Source organism: Bos indicus x Bos taurus, chromosome 4 (assembly GCF_003369695.1).
Source record: "Bos indicus x Bos taurus breed Angus x Brahman F1 hybrid chromosome 4, Bos_hybrid_MaternalHap_v2.0, whole genome shotgun sequence".
NCBI classification, from domain to species: Eukaryota; Metazoa; Chordata; class Mammalia; order Artiodactyla; family Bovidae; genus Bos; species Bos indicus x Bos taurus.
Genome location: NC_040079.1, coordinates 1295895 through 1313020, shown reverse-complemented (window position 1 = coordinate 1313020; position 17126 = coordinate 1295895).

Sequence of the window (17126 nt, the reverse complement as noted above, 5' to 3'; positions counted from 1 at the left end):
GTGCAGCCGGCAGGGGGCGCTGGGGCTGCACACAGCACACCCAGACCCAGACCTGTGTATGTGCACACTTGTACACACACACACACACACACACACACACACACACACGAGGGGAGGGTTCCTGAGGTGAGGGGACCCTCAGCCCAGCATGTAAGCACGCAGGACTGATGGGACAGACCAGGGGACGGGTGAGGGGGGCAGTCACACCAGGGGACAGACCAGGGCAGCCTGGCCTCCCCGCACCCGCGCCTCCATGCCCTGTGGACGGGCCCCCCTGCGCGCGCTGGCCCTGCCCTGGCTGCCACTTCACCCCATTTGGGACACGATGCCCTCTGGGGCCGCCCAGCCCACCACAGGCAGCCCAGCCCCCTGCAGGAGGGGTGCAGTGTCAGCCACTGGGTCCCCGGGAGGCCCCGCCCTGCTGTGCTCTGGTGTCCTTCCTGCTCTGCCGGCAGGTGGTTTTCGGGTTTAAGTCTTTTCTCAGCCCCTCCCTCTGCTGGGCGTGTTTTCCGGGTGGCCCAGGGCCCAGCACTCAGGGCGGGCTCCTCAGGGACCCCGCCTTCCCACCCAACGCCACGTCCCTCCCTCGTCGTCCCTGGCGATTTTAGCTGCTGCTTTTGTTCAGAGTTGCACGTGCACGCAGTACGAAGAGTCTGTTGATTCTTTAATTTGATAAAAATACGAAGAGAGCTCCCCGACCCCACCCACGGCCGCCTGAACCCCACTCTGCACGCTGCCTGGCACAGGTGGACGTGCAGGACTCGCTTAGGTCTGACGCCAGCTGAGCAGCTAGAAGGACAAGTGCCATTCGAGACTGCGGGCCACACCGGCCCGGAAGGCCTTGTCGCCCGTCTCAGCCAGGGGACTTCCTCCCAAGCCGCTCCGGACTCCTGGGGCATCTGCATCCCACCATCATCGTGGCGGGCAGGTCCCCTGAAGGACCGCGTGGCGGGTGTGGAGGGAGGAGGAGACCCGGGCTCCTCTTGGGTCGGGAAGCTTCCCGGGGTCAGCTAGGCTGAAGCGTGAAACCCGAGGGTCAGGAGGCAGCTGTGCAGAGACTTCCGGGGGAGGGGGCGTCTGGGGGCAGCTGTTCTGAGCGTGCCACACGTCTGCAGGGTAGGGGCAAAGCCAGCACGGAGAGCGGCCTCTGGCCGTCCAGGGTCTCCCTGGGGCACGGAGCCATTTGGTGACACGCTGGGCAGGGACACTGAGGTCAGCAGGCCTGTCGACCCTGGCCTGGGGCAGCTACCTGGGTCACTCAGGCGACACCCGTGCCAGCCTGGTGACTGGGCCTCCTCAGTGCTGAGGGGCTGGAAGAACACGTTTCCAGCCCAGCTGCCCTGGGGGAGGTGCCTGGAGGCGGTGCTTCTTCAAGGCCCAGCTGAAGGGGCCTCCCCAGACCCCCGCTGGCCGCGGGGTCTCTGCCGTTTCGGGCACTGAGAGCCTTGCATCACAACCTGCTGGCCCCTCCCCATCTCTCCCGCTGCACCCATGGCTCTGTGTGCCCCCAGGGGACGTCAGCCACCCTCTGGGCACATTCTGGGGCGTCACGGTTGGTGGGGGCAGGGAGACCCTGGCACGAGGTGGCTGGGAGGCCCAATGGCTGTGCCCCGCCTGCTGAGCCCAGACCCTGCTTGGCCCAGGCCTCTGTGAGGAGCGGGTGGCCGAGCGAGTCCGTGGTTCCGGGACACCTGATCTTGGGCCTCTGCTCTCATCCGCCAGCCCACACCCTCCCCAGAGGCATCCACGCTCAGTTTCCATGAGCGGGAGGCGCCAGGCTGGGCTGCGGGATTTGCAGAGTACACTCAGTCTCAAGTAACTGAAGATGTAGCTTCAATTATTCACACCATCGGCAGAAGCATCGGTTGCATGAGGTGCTGCCATCTCTACAAACGCCCAACCCGCATGGAGGTGCAGGTGGCCTGCAGGGTGGGGAAGAACGTGGCTTCTCGCACCCTCTGCAGGGGCTTCCAGGCCATGCAGTGCCTGGCGCCACCTCCCAGGGCTCAGCTACCAGGACACTGACCACGGGTGAGCGGGCAGCATGGAGCACCTGGGTGCCGGTTCCCCGGGCACCAGCCACATGGGGAGGTCACAGCCGCCCCCAGAGGTCACGGCCCCCCAGTGAGGTCATGACCCCCAGAGAGGTCACAGAGCCCCCAGAGGTCATGGCCCTCCAGGGAGGTCACAGCGCCTCCAGAAGTCACAGCCCCCAAGAGAGGTCATGCCACCCCCAGGGAGGTCACGGCCCCCCAGAGAGGTCATGGCTACCCCAGAGATGTCACAGCCCCCCAGGGAGGTCACGGCCCCCCAGAGAGGTCATGGCTACCCTAGAGATGTCACAGCCCCCCAGAGATGTCATGGCCCCCCAGGGAGGTCACGGCTCCCCCAGAGAGGTCACAGCTGCCCCCAGAGGTCATGGCCCCCCAGGTAGATCACAGCTGCTCTCAGAGATCACAGCCCCCCCAGGGAGGTCACAGCTGCCCCCAGAGGTCACAGCCCCCCCAGGGAGGTCACGGCCCCCCAGAGAGGTCATGGCTACCCCAGAGAGGTCACAGCCCCCCAGAAAGGTCATGGCCCCCCAGAGAGGTCACAGCCCCTCCAGAGAGTCACAGCTGCCCCCAGAGGTCATGGCCCCCCAGGTAGATCACAGCTGCTTTCAGAGATCACAGCCCCCCCAGGGAGGTCACAGCTGCCCCCAGAGGTCACAGCTGCCCCCAGAGAGGTCATGGCTCCCCAGAGAGGTCACAGCCGCCCCCAGAGGTCACGGCCACCCAGGGAAGTCACGGCCCCCCAGAGAGGTCATGGCTACCACAGGCAGGTCACGGCCCCCCAGAGAGATCATGGCCCCCCAGGGAGGTCACAGCCGCCCCCAGAGGTCACGGCCACCCAGGGAGGTCACAGCTGCCCCCAGAGGTCATGGCCCCCGAGGGAGGTCACAGCCGTCCCCAGGCCTGCGAGCTGACGTCCAGCCGGAAGGGGTCTCAGGCCGACAGTGGACTGTGGCCCACAGCACGGGTGGGATTCCCCCTCCTGGGCCTCCTGAGTGTGCTCTGGCAGCCTGCCCAGGGAGCACAGTGGGGCCACAGGTTGGCACGGGCAGACAGTGGGCAGAGGTGCAGCCAGGGTGACCAGCTCCACTGCCAGCTTCTCCAGGTCACTGGGCATACTCAGGACCTCTTCCCGTCGCGCCGGGGCCCGGGGGAAGGAGGTGGGCCTTCTGGGGCAGAGGGCAGAGGGCAGCTGGATCCAGGTCCAGACGCTGGAACAGCCCGAGCCCAAGGTTGGGGGTCAGGACAGAGCATTCAGGTCAGGTGGACTCTGCCCTCTGCCCAGCCCAGCCCTGGGGGCAAAGGGCCAGAGAGTCTACAGACAAGAAGCGGGGTGGACACAGCACCAAGGACGGGGTGGTCCCAGGGAAGGGTCGGCCGCTCGTCACCCTCAGTAGCATGGGGGCCACCAGCTGGGCTCACCCAGCCGTGGTGCACCCCGTTGCCCCGGGGACCCCGGTGGGAGCCGAACGCCGCCCTCTGAGATGCCTCGGGGTGCCCGGGCAGCCTTCCCCGCCCCAGAGCACACTGTGCCCGCTCCGGGGCAGCCGTGACGTCTGGGGCCACTCGCCCAGAGCAATCCTCATCCCGCCCCAACCGGCGTCCTGATGCCCGGCCTGTGAGCGCTCCTCAGATGTCACCCCAGGCTTCCCTACTTGGTGATGTGAATTCACACTTGCACCCACCCCGTGTGAACACGGGAGACCGCTGTGGGCGGCGCCCACCGTCCGTCCACCAGCTGTTTTCCTGGCCCTCCTGAGGGGTGCGGGGCCAGTCTGCTCTGGTCCATTGGGAGCAGGCCTGCTCAGGGTCGCTGCCCTCGCGATCTGCGCGTCTGGGGGATAAACGTGTGCTGGGGGGACTGGGCGAAGGGAAGAGCAGGCCCCAGGGTGGGGGTTGCTGCACTCGGGCCTGCCCTCAGTGCTCCGGGCCGAGGCCCCTGCGTGGGCACCCCCGTGGCGGCCGCCCTGGGAGGCTCACTCCCTGAGCACCCTTCGGAATCCTGGTGGCCACACCCCATGTGAATCAGGGCTGCCTGGCTGGGTGGGGCTGCAGACTCCATGACCTAATGGCGTTGTCTCTAATTGTGGCTGCAGGTCTGCTGGGCACACAGGTGGGCATCGGAGCCCCGCCCAGCCCGGGAGGTGGGGGCTGTTGTTCCCAGACTGTTGGCTGCCGGCCCCCCGGGCCTGGAGTTCGAGCTACCTGTTCATGGCCGCCCCAGTCTCCCTGATGACCTCCTAGCGGGTAGGGCCCTCAGCCAGTCACTCTGCATCCCAGAGCCTCGCCCTGGGTGTGGTCAGAGTTCTTGAAGCGTTGTCGGATGAACAAGTCCTGATACAGCTGCGGAGGGCGGGGAGCAATGACCACAGGGAAAGGACCATCCCTGGGCGGGGTGTCCAGCATCCCGAATTCCTGACAGGTCTTCATTCCCAAGAGTCCAGGGCGGGAAGTCAGAACACCTGAGAATTTCCATGTCTTTAATGTTGATTGCTTAAAATGACTGAATCATTTTCCTATGATAGGTTGTGTTGAAAGGTTGAGGGCCTGGGACTTACCAGTGGGCTGGTGGTTAGTTAAGGCTCTGGGCTTCAAAGGCAGGGGGCTCGGCGTTCCATCCCTGGTCAGGGGACTAAGATCCCACATGGCACTCAATGCCCGCGCCCCCCCCTCCCCCAAAAAAAAGTTTGCTGGCTTTTCTGTTTCCTTTATGTATTTACTGTTTTGGCTGCCCTGGGCTGCCACCTATGGGGTCGCACAGAGTTGGACACGACTGAAGCGACTTAGCAGCAGCAGCAGTAGCAACAGCAGGTGCCTTGTGGAATCTGAGTTCCCCAACCAGGGATTGAACCCGGGCCCTCAGCAGTGAAAGCACCGGGAAGTTCCCTTTGCTATTTTAAAAAGATATGATAATAAATGCACCGTTCTCTGTGAGTTAAAACAGCTCTGGCCATGACTTGGTAGACTCCCTTTATTGTTCTTAAAATACTGGCAACACTTCTCAGACCCTCTTCATCACCATGGATGTTTAGAGAGTTCTGTTTAAGGAGGAAAATTAAGTCTGGGACAACGTGATGAAGACCTGGACCCCCCGCCCTGAGGACGCTGCTCCTCAGCATGTCCCACAGGGTTTGAAAGGAGCGCTGGGCTGGAGTTTGTGGGCAGGAATGACTCACGGGCCTTCGGGCATCTTCCGCCCTGCCAGCGGCTCGCAGGGAGGCTGTGTGGACCTCGCCTACGTGATGCAGCCCGGTTCCAGAACCTGCCCACACCGCCATCCCCTTTCCCAGCTCTGACATGACTCCAGGGGCTTCCCCAGCTGGCAGCGTCTCTGTGTTGATTAGTAAGCTCTAATTCTTCCAGGAGAATGATCATCTGTTTTCCTGTCTTACCGATTTCTCTTGGGATTCAAAAATACAAATGAATTTCCTGAGAAGTCCTGGAAGGAAGTCCTGTGGGGAAACAGGACTCAGTCAGGCTTGGCCACTGGCTGGCCTGCCCAAGTCAGTGAGCAGGTCTCAGGCCAGCACCCTGCAGGCGGAGCAGCTTGGGCACAGCCCAGGGGCTGCAGGGGGAGGGGTGGGGGCTGCAAATGACTCTAGACTGGCCTCTAGGTCCCTCCTGGCCAGGGGCTAACAGTACTTCTCTCAGAAGTAATCAAACAAGTGGGCATTGAGACATCTATTTGGCACACGGAGAAAAGAGAGGTTCTATTCAGATTTAATTTTTGTTAAAAAACAAAAAATTTAGGCTTTATTGATATTTCATATATAGATTCACTTAAAAAAAAGAAATTTGGCTTTTCATTGTTGTTACTCAGTCACTAAATTGTATCTGACTCTGCGACGCCATGGGTTGCAGCACGCCAGGCCTCCCTGTCCATCACCATCTCCCAGAGCTTGCTCAAACTCATGTCCATTGAGTCGGTGATGCCATCCAACCATCTCATCCTCTGTCGTCCCCTTCTCCTCCTGCCTTCAATCTTTTCCAGCATCAGGGTCTCTTCCAGTGAGTCAGTTCTTCACATCAGGTGGCCAAAGTACTGGAGCTTCAGCTTCAGCAACAGTCCTTCCAATAAATATTCAGGACTAATCTCCTTTAGGATGGGACTGGTTGGATCTCCTTGAAGTCCAAGGGACTCACAAGAGTCTTCTCCAACGCCACAGTTCAAAAGCATCAATTCTTTGGCACTCAGCTTTCTTTATGGTTCAACTCTCACATCTGTTCATGACTCCTGGAAAAACCGTAGCTTTGACTATATGGACCTTTGTCAGCAAAGTGACGTCTCTGCTTTTTAATATACGGTCTAGGTTGGTCATAGCTTTTCTTCCAAGGAGCAAAAGTCTTATTTCGTGGCTGCACTCACCATCTGCGGTGACTTTCAGAGCCCAAGAAAACACTGTCACTGCTTTGATTGTCTCCCCATCTATTTGCCATGAAGTGATGGGACCAGATGCCATGATCTTCGTTTTTTGAATGTTGAGTTTTAAGCCAACTTTTTCACTCTTCTCTTTCACCTTCATCAAGAGGCTCTTTAGCTCCTCTTCACTTTTTGCCATTAGAGTAGTATCATTTGCCATCTGAGGTTGTTGATATTTCTCCCAGCAATCTTGATTCCAGCTTGTGATTCAGCCCAGCATTTTGCATGATGTGTTCTACATATAAGTTAAATAAGCAGGGTGACAATATACAGCCTTGACATACTCTTTTCACAATTTTGAACCGGTCAATTGTTCCATGTTCGGTTCTGTTGCTTCTTGACCTACATACAGATTTCTTAGGAGGCAAGTAAGGTGGTCTGGTATTCCCATCTCTTTAAGAATTTTTCACAGTTTGTTGTGATCCACACAGTCAAAAAGCTTTAGTGCACTCAGTGAAGCAGAAGTAGATTTTTTCTGAAATTCTCTTGCTTTTTCTGTGATCCAATGGATGTTGGGAATTTGACCTCTGGTTCCTCTGCCTTTTCTAAATCCAACTTGTAGATCTGGAATTTCTCAGTTCATGTACTGTTGAAGCCTAGGTTGAAGGATTTTGAGCATTACTTTGTTAGCATATGAAATGAGTGCAATTGTGTGATAATTTGAACATTCTTTGGCCTTGTCCGTCTTTGGTATTGGAATAAAAGCTGTGGCCAGTCCTGTGGCCACTGCTGAGTTCTCCTAATCTGCTGCTGTACTGAGTGCAGCACTGTAACAGCAGCATCTTTCAGGATTTGAAATGGCTCAGATGGAATCCCATCACCTCCACTACCTTCGTTCTTAGTGATGCTTCCTAAGGCCCACTTGACTTCGCAGTCCAGGATGTCTGGCTCTAGGTGAGTGATCACACCATCATGGTTATCCGGGTCATTAAGACCTTTTTTGTAGTTTTTCTGTGTATTCTTGCCACCTCTTCTTAATCTCTTCTGCTTCTGTTAGGTCCTTGCCATTTCTCCTTTATTGTACCCAAACTTGCATGGTATCTCCAATATTCTTGAAGAGATCTCTAGTCTTCCCCGTTTTATTGTTTTCCTCTATTTCTTTGCACTGATCACTGAGGAAGGCTTTCCTATCTCTCCTTTTTATTCTCGAACTCTGCATTCAGTTGGGTATATTTTTCCCTTTCTCCCTTGCCTTTTGCTTTTCTTCTTTTCTCAGCCATTTGTAAGGCCTTTCCTTAGCACCTTAAGTCTTTTTTTTTTTTTTTCTCGTTGAGACACCAGGGCTCCAGAGCCCCTCTGCATGTGGGATCTAGTTCCCAGGTCAAGGATCAAACCTGAGTCCCTGTCCTGGAAGGCAGATTCTCAACCACTGGACCAGGGGTGTCCAGAATGTTAGGTCTTAATTTGGGGACAACACTTAACTTTCAAAGTTGACAGCAAGGGAGGCCGACCTGTTCCAAGCTTGATGGGGCCTCACGAGGCGGAGGTTTTACAGACACACATCGCTGTGCACACACATTTGTCCATCGGGGTGTCCAGTCGTAGAGGCCTGAAGTCCACGGCCCAGACCAGGAGCAGCAGAGCCTGTCACCCACAGGTCCCTGAGAGAGCCGGGGCTGGGGCCCGGTCCCTGTGCCTGGCCCTGGCCGGCTCTGGTGTGGGGTCCCCAGGCTGCTGTTCAGTCGTTCAGTTATGTCCGACTCATGGCCACCCTGTGGACTGCAGCCCGCCAGGCCTCCCTGTCCATCACCGTCTCCCAGGGTGGGGTCACCAACTGAGGCAGGCAGGGGCTCAGGCAGGGCTGACAAAGAGGAAAGAAGCTTGCCGTGAGACCCCAGCGTCAGAGGGAGTTCATTTCCCTGAGGCGGAGAAAGGGCTTCTTGTTTGCGGCCTCCTCCCCCACACGCCCCTTGTAGGAGGAGAGGACAGAGCTCACCCAAGTGACCAGGGCAGGCGCTCGGGCTGGCTGTGGGGCCTGAGGTCTCGTCTGAGCTTTGCCCCCAGCGAGTCCCTATCTGTTACCAAGGGCTGTCCCAGCACCCGCGTCCCTCCTCAGAAGACGGAAACCCCAGGCCGGAGCCCGCCCCCGACGCCCCCGAGGGTTAAGCGGTACACTGAGGAGAATTGTAGATTTTTGCTGGGCCACCGCCTGGAGGGGACGGCCGGGAGCCCGGCCCATGGAGCGGTCAGTGCCGGCCGCACAGAGACCCAGAGAGGACGCGGTCCCGGGTCCCAGGACGGCCCCGGATGCCACCCGAGGAAGCAGGCCCGTCCCAGCCCCAGAGCGCGGGACAGGCATCTTGAGAGGCCCGCTTGTCCTGCCTGAGGCTCCTCACACGCAGGCCTTTCTCTGGGGACCCGGGGCCTCCTGCCAGGCCACTCCCGCCCCGCTAGCTGGGGGAGAGCCGCTCCTGCCGCTCCCAGACCTGCCCCGGCCCTGAATGGCCGCTCTGTCTGCCTGAGGAGAGACGGCGCCTGGACAGCAGCCGGGCCGGAGGGGCGGGAAGGGTGGTGGGCGGGGCCTGGAGGGGCGTGAAGGGTGGTGGGCGGGGCCTGGAGGGGCGGGAAGGGTGGTGGGCGGGGCCTGGAGGGGCGGGAAGGGTGGTGGGCGGGGCCCGGAGGGGCGGGAAGGGTGGTGGGCGGGGCCCGGAGGGGCGGGAAGGGTGGTGGGCGGGGCCCGGAGGGGCGGGAAGGGTGGTGGGCGGGGCCTGGAGGGGCGGGAAGGGTGGTGGGCGGGGCCTGGGGGGCGTGAAGGGTGGTGGGCGGGGCCTGGAGGAGTGTGGGGCGGGGTCTGGAGGAGGGGCGGGCCGGGCCAGCGGGACGGAAGGGGGCTGAGAAAAGTGAGGGGCCATCTGCCCGCGGGGCGGGAGCAGGGCCGGGCGGGGCCCCAGGCGTCCCGGAGTTGGGGCGGGAGGCGGGCGGGCGCACAGCCGGGCAGGCCAGGGAGGTTCGGGGCGTGCCCCCTGCAGAACCGGCCTTGAGTCCACCACAGCCTGACCGGGCTCCCTGCCCACAGCCCTCACCCACCTGAGGCCTCCAAGCCTCCCAGAGGAAATGCAAATATTCCCGGAACCAAGGCGAGCATCCAGGGCAGCCGGTCACCTGGTACGCTTGCGGCCTGGAGGGCGGACGAGGACAGGGTCAGGCGCGCCCTGGGCGCCCCTGAATGAGGAGCGGCCCGGGAGGTGCGGTGGAAAGGCCAGGCCCGACCTCCGGCCTCCCAGTGGGCGCAGGGCCCTGGCAGCAGGGCCTTAGCCCTGAGGACCGTCTGCACATCTGTCTGTCTGTCAGTTTGTCGGCCTGTCCACGCGTCCGTCTGTCCACCCTTCCTTCTGCTCTGGGATGGGGATGGGAGAGGGGCCGTGGGTGCCACTGCCAGGCGCTCAGAGCGGCTGAGTGACAGTCACCTGCTGTGTCGTCCCTCGTGGTCACCTCGCATATGCTTGGAGCCCAGCAGTGCAATCTCTGCAGCGTCTGGGGGAGGCCTCCTCCTCGGGTGCCCGGCTGGAGGAGAAGGGGAGCCAGCAGGGCCTGTCCTGGGTGGAGAGAGCCCCAGGGGGACAGTCTAAGCAGATTCCCGGGGTGTTCAGCCTCAGCGGGGGAGGGAATCCTGACTCTGCCTCGAGGTGAACCCTGGGGACAGACGCTCAGTGAGAGAAGCCAGAGGCAAACAAAAATAGTCTGGTTCCAGTTGTACGTGGTCCTGGGGTCGGCAGATTCCTAGAGACAGACAGAAGGCGGGGCCTGCGGATGCGGGTGCGGGAGGCAGGGGTGTCACGCTTGATGCGGACAGTTTCAGAAATTCTGCAGCGACCGTGGTTGCACAGCCACGTGACCCAGGGCCTTCCCTGGGGGTCCAGTGGCTGAGACTCCATGCCCCCAGGGCAGGGGGCCCCGGGTTCGATCCCTGGTCAGGGAGCTAGACCCCACATGACACAACAAAGACCCAGGACAATAAGTGACGTGACCCTGAACTGTGCACCCAAGACTGGTGCCAGCGGTGGACTTCACGGCATATTTTTGCTACAATCCACAAAAGAAAAGGAATCCCAAAGTGAAGGTAAAGACACATCAGCAGGCAAGAGAAGAGAAGGGCAGGAAGCAGGAAGCAGCTCCGGGGAACCTGCCGGAGCAGGTCTGCCTCTCCCAGCTGGCCTCCCGGAGGCTCCCTGGGCAGGCGTCTGAGGTTGGCGTGGCCCGTAGATAAGGGTCAGACAGTGACTGCCTCGGGGTGGAGGACTCATTCGTGCTGCTTGAATATTTACCGTGGGCCAGCGTTCACACTGCGATTTAAAACGCTGGTTTTAAAGGGACTTAGAGCATCCCCAGGTGGCCCAGAGGCTACGACACCTCACTGCCGAGGTAGGGGACGCAGGTTTGGCCCCTGGTCAGGGAGCTAACAAGTCACATTCCATGCAGCTAAGTAAAAAAGAGGGTTTCCCTAGTGGCTCAGCTGGTAAAGAATCAGCCTGCAAAGCAGGAGACCTGGGTTCAGTCCCTGGGTTGGAAAGATCCCCTGGAGGAGGACATGGCTACCCACTCCAGTATTCTTGCCTGGAGAATCCCATGGACAGAGGAGCCTGGTGGGCTACAGTCTGTGGGGTCACAGAGTCAGACACGACTGAGCGACTAACACTTCCACTTTCACTTTCAAACCGAAGACACACCTAAGGGTAAAGGTTAAGGTGCCGGTTGTTACGGCTCAAACGTCTTCTTTGTCCCCAGACCTTCAGTGAAGGGTGACGGGAGCTCACCATGACCCCGTGTGAGCGTGCAGGGAGCATGCGTGTACAGGAATGGGAGTGTGCACACCTGTGTGCCAGTGTGTGTGTGCCTGTGGCACCACTGGCCCCAGCAGGCCTGGAGAACCATCCACGGGGCACGGGACACTCACACGCCTGTAAGTTGGGCAACTTCCCCTCGCTGTGGCCCCAGAGCCTGGACCCTCCATGCCAGCTCTGCAGGGGGCTGGGCCTCAGCCAAGGGGCACCGGGCCACGGGCAGGAGGGGCTGGGAGGCCCGTGGTCAAGGCAACGGAGGCCAGGCCGCAGCTCCGGCCCCAGTGAGCGCTGGGCGAGGCTGGGATCTGCAGGCTCAGCCCTGGGTGCAGATGGCAGGGTGGGGCTGCCCAATGGCCAACCCCATGGCAGGCCCCGGAAAGCCCCGGGCCTGCGTCCCCACAAGCGGGAGGGTCAGCATGTGCCTGCAGCGTGGCCGTGCCAGCCGTCAGCAAGTGAACCTGAAGGAAGGCAGGAAGGGGTGCCTATCTTATCAGGACTGCCTGGCCCAGCCTCCCCTGCGCCTGTCTCAGGCCAAGTGCCCCCAGGACCATCTGGGCACAGTCGGCTGTGACCTCCACTAGAAAGCCTGCCGGAACCTTCTGGAAACGTTCTGATCCGCGGTGGAGCTGGGCCAGGTGAGCGCACTGCTGCCTGGGCTCTGAGGGTGCGCGAGCCCTTCCCGGGGCAGGACCTTCATACCCCGGATGCAGAAGTGATAGGAGTCCATCTCCTGAGGGGTGTCCGTCCAGCCCCCTCTTTTAGGGGTGCAGGTGTTTCGGTGCAAAAGGCAAAAATGTCAGAGAAGCAAAGCTGAGTCATGCATCCCAATGCAAGCACCCCACCGGAAACTGAAACTGTCAGTCGCTGTGGACTGTGGCCCGCCCCCGTGGACTGTGGCCCACCAGGCCCCGCTGTCCGTGGGACTCTCCAGGCCAGAGTACTGGAGTGGGGTGCCATGCCCTCCTCCAGGGGATCTTCCCAACCCAGCGATCGAACCCGGGTCTCCTGCATGGCAGGCAGATTCTTTACCGTCTGAGCCACCAGGGAAGCCCTCTCCCACCCAATCACCGGCCTAAAAACTGTCTCCGGTGCCGTGTGAGTCCGTCAGCCCTCCCCTCCACCCAGCCCCCATCGTCGCGTCCCAGGCTTATTCATCACCTGTCCATTCGAAGGCCGCCTCTTGGGCGTCTGGGTGCAGGCGGCCCACACCGGCTGCAGGACACGGGGCAGACGAAGCCCTGACCTCAGCGTGGGCCCTGAGTCCACGTTCCACAAGCAGGGTTTCAGTGAGAGCTCTGAACAGTGCCGCGAAGGATGCCCACGGTCCCAGCCCAGCTGGACAGAGGCCGAGCCCACCCCCTGACCCCGGGTGCAGTGCAGAAGGCTGCAGTGTTTGGTGCAGGGCCCACCGAGGAGCCGGGGATCCAGAAGACGCAAACTCCTAGAAGGCCCTCAGGGGAGGGGTTTTGAAGGCATCGTCTAGGGTGAGGGTTGTAGCTCACACACTTCCTTCTGCCTGGCTGGGGTGAGGGGACAGGTTGGTGCTCCAGGAACCTCGGGCATCAACCATCTGGGGTCCCGTGCCTGTGGTCAGTGGTGGTCACGGTCGGAGGCGTGCCTCAGTCTGTCGCGCAGGCTCCCTGAGGAGGACCTAGGACTCTGTGCTGAACCGTCCTTGCTTGCCTTGCTTGACTGTCTTTCCTTTGTCCCCGTTCCGTTCCCTCACGCCCCTGACTGGTCACTGCATGAATCCACTCTCTGGAACTCAGGGAGGGCTTCGGAGCCCAAAGCCTTTCTCCACAAACAAGAAACAGGACAAACAGGACCCGAGGGGCTTCTGCACCCAGGAGGGCCCCAGAGGGTCCTGCTTGGTTTCAGGGCCTGCTTTTCCCTGATGCTCCCTGAACCCTGAGGGGCACAGGGGATAAAGGGTGGGAGGGCACTTTCGACTGCAGCAGAGGAGCTCATTTTCAGGGGGTCCTGGCTTCGTAGAAGCCTGTGGAAGTGCTGGCAATTTGGACTCTGGGAAGTGAGGAGCTGGCCACGGAGTGGGAGGAGGGGCAGGGAGGACGGCTGCAGGCCCAGGGAGCCGCTCAGGGGAGGGGCAAGACCGGGACAGGACGCCGGGCGCTGCTCCCTGGCCCGGCCGGACCTTGACCTCGGGGGAGCCTGGTGGTGAGCAGGGCCTGCTGGCAGAATGGACTTGGGCATCGGGTGCTGAGTTGCGCTGACCCTCCCTCAGCCCCGCCCGGGGCCCAGCTGACCTGTCCCCCTGCTCGGGGCATGGCTGCCAGGCTGGGAGAGTCCACATCACATGGGGAGGCCCTGGGATCTGACCCAGCGTGACGTTCGGCCCGCCGAGCCCTCAGAGGACAGCCGGGCCCACCCGCCCCAGGAGAGATCATTAAATCCCCGTTTAAAGCAGTCGATGGCCCCGGGGCCTGCAAGGGTGTTCACTCGCTTTAACTCCCTAGATCCCAGAAGAGCGCTCCCAGCGTCCTTGAGGGGCTCGTCCCTGACCAGAGTCCAGGCTGGCATGCGAGGGGGACGCCTCTCTGCGTTCACAGGCAGCACAGGTGTGCAGAGTCGGTGGGCCCGAGCCTGTGCCCCTGCCCCGCCCCCGCCCCCAGCCCTGCCTTTCTCTCGTCCCTTCCACCCGAGTCTCCTAACAACGCACCGTGCAGTTCCCACTGATGGAGCTGCCTAATCGCCCTCGGTGGGAGCCGTCGACATCCGCGCTGAGGGCGTTGTTTCGTTCTGGCTGCGTGTGGCCGCTAAGCTCCCTGACCAGGGCTCCACCTGCGCCCCCAGTACGGGAGTGCTGAGTCTTAACCGCAGGACCGCCAGGGAAGTCCCTGAGGGCACTATTGCTTCATCCCCCGCTGTTGGCGAACCGGGAATTCCCCAGAGATTGCAGAGGCAGTTTCTGTGAGAGCAGAAAGCAAAACTGAAAAGGAAGCTCCAGCGGGACTGCCGTGCTCCCGGGCGGAGGTCCTTCGCCCAGGCCGGCACCCCGGGAGGGAGAGACTCCCTCACGACCTGGGAGCCACCTCCTGCTGAGCAAGGGCCACTCGGGGTCTGCCCTTGGTCATGTCTCGGGCCCCTGGGACCTATAGCAAAGCCTTGTCATCCTGCTAAGGCGGTCACAGGGGAGCGTCTCCTCACAGCAAAAACCAGGCCCCAAGCTGTCACCCGCGCTCAGGCCCAGGGCACCTGACCTCACCGGAGGCCCGGCCTCCCCAGGGACGTCCCCGCGTCCACCAGCCTGTAATCCCAGCTGCCCAGCGGGGTCATCTGTCCTGAGGCCGCTCTGTCCCCGAGGAAGACGGTCCTGCCTTTCTCTCCCTCAGGACTCCTTGCTCTGCCTTCCTTCTGCCTAAGAAAACGATCCACTTTGTGCAGCCTCCCGCAGAACCTCCTGTTCACCAGATGGGATGTGGCCTATCCGTGAAGCGCTTCACAGAGCCCATTAGATCTGGAAACTTCCAGGACTTCCTTGGTGCTCCAGTGGTTAGGACTCCACGCTTCCACTGCTGGGGGCCCAGGCTCCATCCCTGGTCAGGGAACTAGGACCCCCCTCCAAAGAGGACACCCCCGAGCTCCGCAAAAAAAAAGATCTTCAAATGTACTGGGTCGAACAATAGGTGTTTTAACAACATTTATCTTTGAAGAACACAACAGGTGTGGGCCTTCCATTTTCTGAGGGTGGGGACCACGTTTGACTCAAAACCTGACGGGGCCCCTCCAGCAGCAGCAGTTATAATTTGCTTATTTATCGACAGGAGGAAATTCGGGAGCACTTACCATGGGTTTTAGTGTTAGTCAGTTGCACACGTGCGTTTTGTCTCGCTTTTCTAGCAGCCATGCTGCCCATTGACGTCCGGGCCTGCTGTGTGCATGATGCCTGGGGTGGCAGCCCACCAGGAGGAGCCCCGACCTGGGGGGTGCAGCCTCTGCGTTCGGGGGAATCGAACTGTGTCTCCAGAAAGACGTGCCGATGGCCCCGGGCTGTGAATCCTTGCAGACGTGATCAAGGTGAGGTCGTGCTAGAACAGGGTGGCCTTGTAAGGAGGGGGATTTAGAGCCACAGCAAGAAAGCCCCGAGAGAGCCGGAGACCGCAAGGATGGCCAGCCATCCAGAAGCCAGAGGACGGCAGGAAGCACCTCTTCCTTCCCTTAGGTTCTCCAGTCTGTGTGCGTGTGTGTGTGCGTGTGTGTACGTGTGTGTGCGCGCGCGCGTGTGTGGCTTCCCCATTTGTTGATGTTGTTGTTTAGCTGCTAAGTCATATATGACTCTTTGCGACCCCGTGGACTGCAGCACACCAGACTTCCCTGTCCTTCACCATCTCCCAGAGTTGGACATGGTCTTCATGTCCATCGAGTCAGTGATGCCATCCAACCATCTCATCCTCTGTCGTCCCCTTCTCCTCCCGCCTTCAATCTTTCCCACCATCCGGGTCTTTTCAAATGGGTCACCTCTTCGCATGAGGTGGACAAAGTACTGGAGTTTCAGCTTCAACATCAGTCCTTCCCATGAACACCCAGGACTGATCTCCTTCAGAACGGACTGGTTGGATCTCCTCGCAGTCCAAGGGACTCTCAAGAGTCTTCTCCAACACCACAGTTCAAAAGCATCAATTCTTTGGCACTCAGCTTTCTTCACAGTCCAACTCTCACATCCATACATGACTACTGGAAAAACCATAGCCTTGACTAGACGGACCTTTGTTGGCAAAGTAATGTCTCTGCTTTTCAATATGCTGTCTAGGTTGGTCATAACTTTCCTTCCAAGGAGGAAGCGTCTTTTAATATCATGGCTGCAATCACCATCTGCAGTGATTTTGGAGCCCAGAAAAAAAAAGTCAGCCACTGTTTCCACTGTTTCCCCATCTATTTGCCATGAAGTGATGGGACCGGATGCCATGATCTTCGTTTCCTGAATGTTGAGCTTTAAGCCAACCTTTTCACTCTCCACTTTCACTTTCATCAAGAGGCTTTTTAGTTCTTCTTCACTTTCTGCCATAAGGGTGGTGTCATCTGCATATCTGAGGTCATTGATATTTCTCCCGGCAATCTTGATTCCAGCTTGTGCTTCATCCAGCCCAGCATTTCTCATGATGTACTCTGCATAGAAGGTAAATAAGCTGCCACATAACATTGAGCAGAGTTTCCTGTGTGTTACAGTAGGTCCTTGGGGTGAAGTGAAGTGAAGTCTCTCAGTCGTGTCCGACTCTGTGCGACCCCGTGGACTGTAGCCCGCCAGGCTCCTCTGTCCATGGGGTTCTCCAGGCAAGAGTACTGGAGTGGGTTGCCATTTCCTTCTCCAGGGGATCTTCCCAACCCAGGGATCGAACCCCGGTCTCCTGCATTGCAGGCAGACGCTTTATCCTCTGAGCCACCAGGGAAGCCCATAGTAGGTCCTTGTTGGTTATCCATTTTAAATACAGCAGTGTGTACCTGTTCATCCCATCTCCCCATCCTTCCCCCAGCAACCGTAACTTAGTTCTCTCAGCCTGTGAGTCTGTTTTTCTTTTATAAGTAAGTTCATTTGTGAGTGTGTGCACGCATGCTTCAGTCGTGTCTGGCCTTTTTCGACCCCATGGACTGTAGCCCACCAGGCTCCTCTGTCCATTGGATTTCCTAGACAAGAATGCTGGAGTGGGGTGCCATGCCCCTCTCCAGGGGATCTTCCCGACCCAGGGATCGAACCCAAGTCTCTTTTGTCTCCTGCATTGGCAGGTGAGTTCTTTACCCCTGGCACCATCTGGGAAGCCCAAGTTCATATGTATCGCTTTTTTTTTGACTCCACATCTAAGGGATGTCATACGGTATTTCTCCTCCTCTATCTGACTTCAGTCAGTATGACCCTCTCTA